The sequence below is a fragment of the Bubalus kerabau genome, chromosome 20, assembly GCF_029407905.1.
Source record: "Bubalus kerabau isolate K-KA32 ecotype Philippines breed swamp buffalo chromosome 20, PCC_UOA_SB_1v2, whole genome shotgun sequence".
Lineage (NCBI taxonomy): Eukaryota > Metazoa > Chordata > Mammalia > Artiodactyla > Bovidae > Bubalus > Bubalus kerabau.
Genome location: NC_073643.1, coordinates 61,820,398 through 61,829,609, shown reverse-complemented (window position 1 = coordinate 61,829,609; position 9,212 = coordinate 61,820,398). Strand labels below are relative to the sequence as shown.

Here is a 9,212-nt window from a genome sequence, read left to right as displayed (position 1 = left end):
AGGTAGAATCCCCCAAAGAGGGGGGAGTGGGTGAATGCTGAGCCTTTCCGGGAAACCTCAAATTGGCACACTTAACCTGGACAATGTCTAACCCGCTAAATGGCTGAGGAAACACTTCCGAGCCCGCGGCTGGACGGTGCTCTGTGACCCATGTAGGCTCTAGCCCTGGGGAGGGAGCAGGGCCTGGGGCAGGGCCCAGGGATGGCTGACAGCAAGTGAGGGCAGGATGTCGGGGTGGGAAAGCATCACTTGACAATACCCAAGAAGTTCCCACAGGCTGATCAGAGATTAAAAACCCAGTGGAAAACTGCAAAAGATATATATGGGCTGTTAACAGAAGTAGAAATAAAAACGGCCAATAAATTCGTGAGAGGATACTAAACCTTATTAGCAGTGAAGACAAATCAAATCTGAACCACAATGACATATTTTTACTCAAGAGATGAGCAAAAAGTACTCCGTCTGACATTTATTGCTGGGAAGGCTGTGGGGACCAGCCCCCTCGCATCCCGCTGATGGGAAGCGATAGGGACACAACCTAATTGAGTGCAATTCCTTAATATCTATTAAGATAAAATACGGCCTTACTGCCTGACGCGGCGATCTCACTTTGAGGATTTATTGTGTAAAACGAAAAGAGCCAGTCCTGAAGACTCTAGTGCTGCGGCAGGCTGGTGCTGGGAACACCCTGGGAGCAGCCCATCAGAGAAGGGCGTCCCTCCCTCGTGGAGGGTGGCCGGCCCCAGGGAGGGGACAGCTGGGCACGTGGTTGAACACGGGGCTGCGCTCTCTGCAGATAAGCTTTGTGGGCTGCACAGCACACCTGAGGAATGCGCTCGGGGAGGCCCCCTGCCTAGCTTGCCTGCCACACCTGCCCACACCCTGTAATCACCCTGGGGGGCCCTGGGAGGAAAGCATGCCCCGTTTCTGTAAAAATGAAACCCCAGAGGTGCCTTTAGGTACCCATATATTCCCAGAGGCCTGTGTGATGGGGGTTGGGGGAGACACTTGTTCTTTGTCTTTTGGGGTGTCTTTTTTGGTTACGGTAAACTCGTCTGATGTTGGCAAGATGAAAATGGAAATTTTAATAAAAGATGTACTCCAGTAAAAGCCAGGAGAAAGGTTTATTCAAGCAGATCATTGAATACACAAGAAAACATTTTTCGTGGGAAGAATTCTCTTGGTTTTCCGTGGACGTTTTCTCTTACAAATGAATCAGGCAGTCAAAGCCTGCTTAATAAAATAGGAAATCCAGTTCATCATAAACCTCTTATCCGACTGAGGAGATGGGAGTGATCTCAACTTGATCAAGCAGCGCTGGGAGAAAACCCCGGAAAACCCCTGCCTGGTAGTGAAGTGTGCAAGGCACTCCCAGTGAAGCTGGGAGTGGAGGCCGCCACCACCTACTCCTTCCTTGGCGTTGTCAACGCACCCTGCTTTCTCCGTGTTTCTGTCACTCCCATGCCTTTTGCTTGATTCATCGGAGTCATGGGTCCACGTGTTCCTCAGTCTGTTTGGAATCTTTCATCCCAGCTCGTTCAGAGGCTGCCAATGGGCGCCCCTGCTTACAGACGTCCGGGGCTCTGCTCCTTCGGCTCAACATCCCCCAGGACCCCAGGGACCAGACAGAATCTCAGTCACTTTTAGCTCCTTTGAATGCTTCCATCCCCCCAGGTTTCTATGTTCTGGATTATTCCATTTTCTTTGAGGACTGTCTTTAGTGAAAGTGTTAGTCACTCAGTCGTGTCCGACTCCTTGGCACCCCATGGACTGTAGCCCTCCAAGCTCCTCTGTCCCTGAGATTCTCCAGGCAGGAATACTGCAGTGGGTTACAGTTTCGTACTCCAGGGGATTTTCCCCACCCAGGGATCGAACTTGCGTCTCCCACATTGAAGGCAGATTCCTTACTGTCTGAGCCACCAGGGAAGCCCAGGTTGTCTTCATTCAGACTTTATAATGATGCAGTTTCCTCATCTCCCTGCTTCCCGCTTCTTGTTCTCTCCTGGCTGAAGAACGTCGTCAGTGCTTTCCCAGGAAGGGCTTTACCACCAGCCTGTGCGCTCCTGTGCTCAGGAGGCCCGGGCTGCCTTCAGGCCTGCTTCGATCCCTCGATGCTCCCCCAGGCCCTCCTGTCTGCCAGCCCCCGGGTCCAGCTTACTGTCCGGGTTACAGGACCGGAGACTCCCCAGACTCCCAGGCTGTCTCCTCGGGGTTCTCCGGAGTCGCGATGCCGCTGAAGGAGCGGGGTGGTCTGGCCGATTCTGCCCTCCCTGCAGGCCTGCCCAGGCAGCAACTTCTGGAGTTTCTCAGGATGGAGCCTCGCCCCGTGTGTCACTCCCAGCCCTCGCTTAGCATCCGCCTCTGTCCTCCGAGGGGAAGCCACTGGCCACCTTCCGCAGGCCGCCAGGGACCCGGGCATCCTGACTCCGCCCCCGCTGGCTGTGGAGCGCCGCCCACAGCTCCTCCCCGCTCAGGGGGCGCGTCCTGGGCCCCTCTGCCCGGTGCCTCAGTCCTGCTGGTCTTTGGGAAGCAGACGTGGGCTGGCGGGCCGGCAGGGGAGCGTTCAGGTTCAGGGTTCAGCCCGGACAACGCAGGTGGGCTCAGGGCACAGGGCTGGGGCTGCAGTTGGCGCGGCTCGGGGGTCTTTAGAGAGAGGGAGGCTGGCGGGACTGGGCCTGGACCCCGGGGATGGAGTAGAGGTAGACACCGGACTGCGTCTGCACCATGATCATGGCGGAGCCCGCGGGCACGAAGCCCACGTAGGCGCAGTGCGCAGGCCGGACCTCTCCGAGGCCCCACTGTCCGTAGGCGTCCTGCAGCTCCTGACGGGTCAGCCCGCGCGCGGCCGCCGCCTCGGCCGCTCTGCTGGCTGTGAGGGTCTGCGTCTGCCCCGCCTCTGGCTCCGGGGGCTGGCGGGGCCCCGGCTCCACACGCGGGTCCGGCCCAAGCAGGCGCACCGGCTCCCCCGGAGCGCGGGGGTCCCTCCCGGCCCCGTGGCCGCCCCCTCGGCGGCGGGTTCGGCCTCTCTGCGCGGCGCCTCCCACGAAGCGGGGGGCCTCGCATCTCACGACGACGGGCTTCACGTAGGCCAAGGGTCTCGAGGGCTGGGCTGGGCCGGCGGGCCCCCCAGGGTCTCCGCCTCTTCCCCCAGGGCAGCGCGCCGTGTAGGGCTGAGCACCTGGAACGGAGACGGAGACGGAGCAGTAAGCCGGGGAGGGAGGGGGAGGGAAGGGGCGGTGGCGGGGGGACTGGGGGCACAGAGACGGGAGGGGGATGGGGATGGGGGGCGAGGACGAGGGAGGGGAGCACGAGGGGCGAGGAAGGGAGGACGGAGAGGGGACTTGGCGGGGGCGGGGGGAGTGAGCGGCCACCTCTCCAGGCTGGGCCTCCCACCCTCTTTCAGCCCTCCCGGTCCCCTGGCAGCCGGGTATTCTAACCCTCGCTGTACTGACCGGTACCTGCCGTCTAGGTTCACTAGGGAGACTCAATCTGAATACAAATGACCTCCCCTGACAGAACAAACAATTGCCTACGGGCACCGAGGCGGGGCGGGGAGGGGAGAGAGGCCGCTGGGGGCTGGCAGACAGCACCGAAGGGGCCACCAAGGCCTCCTGGAGCTGAGCCAGGCTCCGGCCTGCCCTGTGGTCCAGGGAGAACCGGAGCAGGGGAGCAGTGTCCTCACGGCGGGACTTGGGGCGCAGGGGTGCGGGGTTGGGGAGGTGGCACCACGTGGCCGGCGTGCCTGGATGACCACCCCTCCCCCAGCAGGGCGGGCTGAGGCCCCAGGCCGCGCTCTACAGGGGACTCCGGGCGGCAGGACGAGCCTGACCGTGCTGAGGCACTGGCGTCATCCAGAGGGAGGCCTGGCTGGAGCGGGATTCGGGGTCACCACCAGAGGGGTAAATTTTTCCCCACTTCTTGGCCAGGAACACTGGGAGCTGAGGGTTGAGAGCCCAGTGCTCTACAGAGTTCAGCCAAGGCAGGCAAGGACACCTGGGAAAGAAACTGGGCATGGGATTCCGGAGGGGGACGGGGTACCCAGCTGATGTGGGGGCCGGGGGGTCTGGTGGAAGCAGGTTGGAAGGGGGTGACTGATGTCACAGAGCCCTTGATTGTGTTTGAATTTAAATAATTAGGGAAGAGTTTTCAGAATTTGCAAATAACAGCCCAAGTAGTACATCCCGAACAATTCAGAACAGAGGGGTTGACCCTGGTCCCCTGGATGGCTGTGCTCTAAGTAACGGGTCTGGGGGTGAAGGGGCTTGCGTGTGGAAAGTGAAGGGGGGAGACAGGCCCCCCGGGGTCCTGGAGGGAAGTCCGGGGGGTCTATCGGGGAAGTCGGCAGTGGAGGACAGGAAGAACCTGGGAACCAGGTGGGCCAAGGAAGCTAAGAAGGGCTGCCCTTCTCCCCAAAACGCCTTCTGTGTTTCAAGCAAATGCCAGATGTGACGCTGGGCGGGATTAAAGTGGGTGTCAGGTGCCTGACGTACCTTGATCTGGGGCCATCAAGTGGAAGCGTTTGGTGGGTCTCTGCTCCTCCATAGCAATCTGCCAGAGAGGAATGGGTCAACCGGAGGCTCCAACATGCCAGGCTCCCCGCCCACCCTGCCAGGCACTACCGCCCCCCGCCCCGCACCAGGATCTGGGGGACGCAGTGTCAGGAGGCAGGGGGTTTGGAGATACGGTTAAACTGTTTTCAAAGAGCAGCAAGTTGGGTGTGGCCCCGCGGCGGTTCGCTAGGTTGTCTCAAGTTGTCCGGTCGGGGTGGGAGTAGATGAGATTACTCTGGGCGGACTGAAGGGAGCTGCCTTCCCCAGAGCCAAGCGGTGAGGAAGGGGGGAGCAGAGGTGGAGGCGGGGGCTGTCTGGGGGGGCCCTCCCAGGGCACCAGAGACTTTCTCCCCCATCAGACAAGATGTGCCCTTTTCTGGGCACTGGCACCTACCTGGGCTCCCAGCTGTGACTTCAAGGCTGGCTCTGGAGTCTGGAGACACGGAACAACTTCCAAGAGACCCTCCAGGAGAGAGGCCGGGGCTGAGGGTCCAGGGGTCCACAGTCACAATGCTGGTCCTAGGGCGTCTTACCTCCCAGGGCAGGCTGGTCCTCACAGGAGCTGAGCAGGAAACCCTCTGCTCCACGCTCCTGCACCTCTTATAGGGCTGCCGGGAGGGCTGATTGGATAGAGGAGTGGGCCGAGCGAGGCAGGCAGGGGCTTACTGGGAGCTGTTGATTGGGCTAGTTTCCTGCGGCCCAGGGTCACAGACCTGAGCTGTATTGGTGGGTTGATCTAATCATTACAGAAAAAGAAGAAGGGGAATTGAGATTGGGTTAAGTGTGAGGCTGGAGAGTGACTGATAGGAGGGAGAGATTAGACTGGGTGGGCAGGGCGGGCGGTGGTCAAAGGAGGAACCTAGGGTGGGTGTTTGGTGCAGTTGGGAGGATTAATGGACTGGAGCCAGGCTGGCAGGGAAGTGGGGAGACCATGCACCTAGGCATGAGGGACACAGAACCCCAAACCATCCAGGGGTGTCCAGTCATGGAAAGCAGAGGAGGTTAGACGAGGGGTGATGGAGCCTGCCCGGGTTCTGGTCTTGGTCCAAGCGCAGTGGATGCCATGATGGGACTGGCCTGTAGTGGACGAGCACCCCAGGCGTGACGGGGGCAAACAGAGGTCACCCAGCTTAAGTTGGGCAGCTGGGGGTTGCACAGCCCTCTGGGGTGGATGCAGTGTCTTAGGAGATGCGTTGAGGTGGCAGATGAGGAAGACCTCTGGGGTTAGAGAGGTTTACAGGTGAGAAGCGGAGTAGGTGGTCTGGACGCGCCCTGGGAGGGAAGCACTGGGTGTGTTAAGACAGAAGTCATACCAGGACTCTGCTCTGAGTGGAGAGAGGACGAACTTGTTCCTACACGTTGGGTTGAAAGAGATTTGAGCCACCAAGTGTGAGGACCTAAGGTGGAACTCCACCTTTGAGGCTGGAGATCCGAGGAGAGGCTGGGGCTGGAGACCTGTGCATGACGCTCCCACCACGGGTGCTAGCGCTGGGGGTGTGAGCTCGGGGTCAGGAGGAGACTCTGGCAGGAGGAATGGAGACTAGCACTTCTTCCAAAGCCACTTATAAATAATGCAGTTCCACCGAGTCCCAGTGTTATGTTTCTTTTTTCATTTTAAAATGATCAGCTTTTTTGAAGTTCAATTTACACTTGATAAAATACATCCTATTTAAGCACACAGTTCAGTGGATTTTTGTACCTGCATACCCTTGGGGAACCATCACCACAGCTGAGCCGTGGAACGTTTTCGTCACCTCGGAAAGTGCCCTTGGGTCCTTTTGCTGTCCACCCCCTACCCCCAGCCCCAGGCCGCCTGGTGAAGTTCCCATCCTGGTGGTCACCTTGCCTGTCCTGAGGTTCTGCAGTCGGCATTCACGCCCGGCGGCCTAGGCTCCGCCCCGGCGGCCTAGGCTTCGCCCCAACAGCCTAGGCTCCGCCCCGGTGCCCTTGGCTCCGCCCCAGCTGCCTAGGCTCCGCCCCGGCGGCCTTGGCTCCACCCCAGCAGGACCGGTCAGAGCAGCCTCTTGACCCTGCCTCCTGTTCTGTTTCATGACCGTCCGCCCACTGCCTGGTGGACACTTCAGTTGTTTCCAATCTGGGGATATTATGAAAAAGCTGCTGTGAACATTCATATATGAGTCTTTATGTGGACATGTGTTTTCATTTCACCTGGGTGAATGCCTAGAAGTGGAGTTTCTGGGTAAAATATAGCACGTTTGCTTACCTTTGTAAGAACTGTCCTACTGGTTTCCAAAGTGGGGGTTGTCCCGTTTCGTATTCCCTCCCTCAGCGTGTGAGGGGTCGAGTGGTTCCATGTCTCTGCCGGCACTTGGCGTTGGCATCCTGCGGACTTTAGCTATTCTATGGTCTGTCTTTTGCATGTCTTTATATGAATATCCAGTTTGTTCCTCTACCATTTGTGAGATCGGTGCTGCGTTTTTTCTTTCATGAAACTGTATGAAAAGCTTTAAACTTTGTGTGGAGAATTAATTATTATATAATTAGCTAATATAAAAAAGAACCACAGTGCATTGGCCCTTTCCTGCCCATCAAAACAGTGCGGTCTTAGCAAAGGGTCAGCGCTGGAAAGGGATGAGAAAGACACATCACTGGCCATGCTGAGTGTGCAGAGCGTGCAGAGCGTTTGCCACGCCTGGCCCCCAGGATGGCGGTGCCCAGGAGTCCATTGTTCCCAGCAGGGCCACTCGCCACTCCGGGGCGCTTGCTGCTCCCATTCGACAAGTGGAGAAATTGAGACAAAACAGCGAGGCAGCTCAGCTGCCACGGGCGGAGTAGGATTTCAGCGCGACTCTGCTGTTCGACCCCTTCATGGATCACAGCCTTATCGGGGCAAAGGGGCTTGTGTAAACTCAGTGAAGCTATGACTCATGCATGTAGGACCACCCAAGAGGGACAGTTCACAGTGAAGAGTTCTGACAGGACGTGGTCCCCTGGAGGAGGAAACGGCAAAGCGCCGCAGTATTCTTGCCTCGAGAAGCCCATGACCAGTATGAAAAGGCAAAAAGATGGGACACCAGAAAATGAGCCCCCCAGGTTGGAAGGTGCCCAATGCTACTGGGGAGGAGCAGAAAGTGAAAAGTGAAGTCACTCAGTCATGTCGAACTCTTTGCAACCCCATGGACTGTAGCCCAGCAGGCTCCTCCACCCATGAAACTGTCCAGGTAAGAGTACTGGAGTGGATTGCCATTTCCTTCTCCAGGGGATCTTCCTGACCCAGGGAAAGAACCCGGGTCTCCTGCATTGTGGGAGAGCCACCAGGGAAGCCCCTGGGAGGAGCAGAGGGCAATTACTAAGAGCTTCAGAAAGAATGGAGTGGCCTGGCCAAAGCAGAAACAGCGCTCAGTTGTGGATGTGTCTGGTGGTGAAAGTAAAGTCCACTGCTGTAAACAAACAGCAGTGTTGCTTAGGAACCTGGACCGTCAGGTCCATGAATCAAGGTAAATTGGACGTGGTCAAGCAGGAGACGGCAAGAGTGAGCACTGACATACTTGGAATCAGTTAACTAAAATGGACGGGAATGGGTGAATTTAATTCAGATCACTATTATATCTACTACTGTGGGCAAGAATCCCTTAGAAGAAATGGAGTAGCCCTCACAATCAGCAGAAGAATCTGAAATGCAGTACTTGGGTGCAATCTCAAAAACGACAGAGTGATCTCAGTTCATTTCCAAGGCAAACCATTCAATATCACAGCAATCCAAGTCTGTACCCCAACCACTGATGCTGAAGAAGCTGAAGTGAACCAGCTCTGAAGACCTACAACACCTTCTAGAACTAACAACAAAATACATCATTTTATCATAGGGAGTTGGAATGCAAAAGTAGGAAGTCAAGAGACACCTGGATTAACAGGCAAGTTTGCCCTTGGAGTACAAACTGAAGCAGATCAAAGACTAACTGGGTTTTGTCAAGAGAACATACTGGTCATAGCAAACAGCCTTTTCCAACTACACAAGAGATGACTCTATACATGGACATCACCAGATGGTCAATACTGAAATCAAATTGATTATATTCTTTGCAGCAAAATGTGGAGAAGCTGTATGCAGAGAGCAGAAACAAAACGTGGAGCTGAGTGTAACTCAGATCATCAGCTCTTTATTGCAAAATTCAGGCTTCAATTGAAGAAAGTAGAGAAAAACCACTAGGCCATTCAGGTATGACCTAAATTAAATCCCTTATGATTATACAGTGGAGGTAATGAATTAGAGGGATTAGATCTGGTAGACAGAGTGCCTGGAGAACTATGGACAGAGGTTCATAACATTGTATAAGAGGCAGTGACCAAAACAATCCCCAAGAAAAAGAAATGCAAGAAGGCAAAATGACTGTCTGAGGAGGCTTTATAAATAGTCGAGGAAAGAAGAGAAGCGAAAGGCAAAGGAGAAAAGGAAAGATACACCGAACTGAATGCAGAGGTCCAGAGAATAGCAAGGATGGATAAGAAGACCTTCTTAAATGAACAATGCAAAGTAGAGGAAAACAATAGAATGGGAATGACTAGAAATCTTTTCAAGAAGATTGACGATATCAACAGAACATTTCGTGCAAGGATGGGCATGATAAAGGAAGAAATGGTGTGGACCTAAGGGAAGCAGAAGAGATTAAGAAGAGGTGGCAAGAATACGCAGAAGAACCA

At 55.8% G+C, this 9,212-nt stretch overlaps 1 long non-coding RNA gene across 1 annotated transcript; it reads right to left on the bottom strand.

Moving 5' to 3' along the window:
• Positions 1-3,089: 3,089 nt before the first annotated feature.
• Positions 3,090-5,159, bottom strand: LOC129635372 (uncharacterized). Its single transcript, XR_008706253.1, has 3 exons — positions 4,945-5,159; positions 4,491-4,548; positions 3,090-3,178 (listed from the first exon to the last, which is right to left on the bottom strand). It is a non-coding gene; the product is annotated as an uncharacterized LOC129635372 (long non-coding RNA).
• Between the last annotated feature and the right edge of the window lie 4,053 nt (positions 5,160-9,212).